We start from the raw sequence: 3155 nt of genomic DNA, 5'->3' as shown, positions 1-3155 counted from the left end.
TTGTCCAATGGTTAAAGACAAGCCTTCTTTCAACCATACATAACAAAAACGTATTCTTATTCAAATTAAATTAAAAATTTACCAAAATCACATGTACCTTTGTCTCTTTCACTTCTTTGTCCACATGTCTTTGACCGGCTTCAAGAAGATTGAATTAAACCAAAGCTCTGATACCACTGTCATGGGACCCATTTGTACTTCTTGAAGAAATAATCTAAAAACACACAAATTACATCAAAATTAAAACAAAGACTTGAATTAAATTGAAAACTAAATACTATAGCACAACACAAGGTAAGAGAAATAGAATAACATCACCATAAAGAATAAAAGAGTAAAGGATAGAGAGGACCACACAGAAGACAATATTGGTGGGTGCAATCTTCCCCCTCAAGTGTGTAGCTCCACTTCCACGACTTGAGTATTTAGAGAATTTTATTCATAAAAATAGCCCAAGGAGCTAATAATAGATGTGCGTACAAATTGGGCTTGCTTTTCCTACTTTTGGGTATTGCTTTACATATTATTGACCATATAAAGTCTCCTAAGGTATGTACATATAAAAAACCTTTGCCCAAATATAATATCTAATGGGCCTTGTTACATAAAATAACTTTGTGCACATTTGCACATTCCATTAGGCTGAATCCTGCACAAATTAAATTAAGCATATTTTTCTACGATTATAAATTCATCAAAAATATGATGAAATATATACTTGTAACACATGTGGAGGCTAGTGTACTATACTCTCTGTAGAATAGGGGTTCCCGGAGGCAAGGACTTGTGTTAGGTATGTTCAATGCATGGAGATTGAAGAAAGATCAAGTAGAGCAATGTGGTAGCACCGTTGCAGAAAGTTTGAAGCCACAAGGAGTAAAGGGAAAATACACTGTCCACTAAGAAGACTTCCAAAAGGGATTCCACACTAGTAAGAATGGGAGAATCAAGAACCTTTGAGAAACCAAGAGGGAGAGCACTAGGAGCTTCAAAACAGGAGAGAGGAAGATCAAGAATAAGAACAAGAACTAAAGCATACTGAGTGAGGGCTTGTGATTTGGGTGTGCCCGAACGCGTGAGGATGACTTCATCATGTTCCTGTTTTCCCCATCGTGCTGATCAATAATTTTAGAATCTGGTGGCTGTTATGTGGGGATTAATTGCTCTTACAGTCAGGATTTTCTTCTGTATTCTTTCAGTGCCTCATACTATTGCCATTGTATAACTAGAGAATGTGTTCTGTAGATTGCTGGAGCTTTTGTGGAAAATGATGTTGTCAGATGAGGCACCGGGAGAGATAATGGCGATGCACCCCCCAAATGCCAATCTACTGTATAAGTGCCCTTGCCCTCTACCTCGGTTTTTTCTCCCTGAATCTATGCTTTGATGACAGTGGTAATCCAAGGTATCCTATCAAACATCCAAGCGAGAACTTCATGTGTCTCTTTTGGTACTTCAAATGCCCCAAGCCACCATATCTCTTTCTCAGATTGGACACTATATGAGGGAAGGTCTAGCTTGCAAATCCTCTCCCTATCAAAAGTTTGGTTGATCTCAGTATTCCCCTCAAATGTGTCTTCACTGAGAAAAGACGATAACTCTGATCTTTTTGCATATGCCATAGCATTCATGAGTGTGATACTCATTCGCTCTATCCTCTTTCCTTTCACAATCTGACACTCATCCATTTTCAACACAAAGCTTTGTCACCTTGCATGACTAACAAAATTAAATAAGCTTTGATTTTTCATAGAGCTTACCTCAAGAAGAGATTCTGTCCTCCTTGCTTTCCTAGAAACAAAGATGAAACGAGTTCCTGGAGCTAACCTAGGGAAGCCAAACCATGGAGGAATATCACCAGGCATTCGCTCTCCTCCTCAAATACTTGCCACCATTGCTAGATGAAGAACTAGAGGGTCTTGATGGTGTGCCCTTACACAAATCATTGTATGCCTTGGACCATACCTCCTTCGAGCAATGTTGTAGGAGGGCTATGGATTTTGAGGATAATTTTGAGGGAGCACGTTCCCAAGAACTTCATGAGGGCACATCAGAAGCTGCTTTTGCCAAGGCAAAAGGCAAAGAGTCCACGTCCGGATAGCAAGTCAAGGAGTTGGCCGTTGCATTAATGCAACAAATGACCCAAAAGTGGAGAACTAGCCAAGGTCAGGATAGGGGTGGTGGCCAACCCATCTCTATCCAAAGAGGGAGCTTGTATGGTGACCAATCTGTCGAGCTAACTACACCGGCATGGAGTGTCCACATATGATACCCCATCCTAACCTCTGTTGCACATATTACGTAAAATGGGGCAATCATGAAATTTCCAACTGCTATCATCAGAGAGTTGCTCTGCCTCACGCCTGCCTCAGGCCTTGTTAGGCAACCCTAGGCAACCGCTGGCTTTGCCAGCACCGATGCTCCATAACGCACCTCAACCAGGCTAAGACATGGGCCTAAAGAGGAATCCTTAGGGTACCCGAAATGCCCTTACCAACCCTAGTTCTCCCACCTCAACCCCCACTGCCAAGAGTTACATGAGTTTGTCGGCTAATCTTGATAGAACTCTTTGGAAGAAGGGGATGAAGGGGAAATTTTGAAAGTTCCTACCTATGAAACCCTAGAGCTAACAAGCCCGCCCTCTCAAATCCTAAGTCACTACGTTATGGAGGGAGACCAAATGTACCCATCTCGATGTACTTAGCATCCCCAATGCCACGAGCCAGAGACATAAATAGGATGGTGAAACGACCACCTATACGATGCTATGATTGTCCAGGGCCTCACCAAGTGGCTAAATGTCCCAATAGGAAAGGGATGGTGAGTACCTCTGTAGGTGCTCCCTCCTTGACTCCATTGTGTGTAGGGTGTGGTATATTGACCACATGTATAAGGATTTTCCGCTAAGACCTAGAATAATAGTAGAGGCTTGCAAAGCTAATCCCAGCACCAACCTTAACTTGCCGAGTGTTAGAGATGGCTTCATCCGAGCAGTCCCACTCAACGCTGTAACTAGACTGCAAAACATGTAACCTATGAAACCCTAGAGCCAACAAGCCCACCCTCTCAAATCCTAAGTCACTACGTATGGAGGGAGACCAAATGTACCCGTCTCAGTGTACTTAGCAGCCCCAATGCCACGAGCCAGAGACATA

This window comes from Cibotium barometz, chromosome 6 (genome assembly GCF_041138505.1).
Source record: "Cibotium barometz isolate CiBa-2024 chromosome 6, ASM4113850v1, whole genome shotgun sequence".
Lineage (NCBI taxonomy): Eukaryota > Viridiplantae > Streptophyta > Polypodiopsida > Cyatheales > Cibotiaceae > Cibotium > Cibotium barometz.
This window is presented reverse-complemented; position numbering follows the sequence as displayed.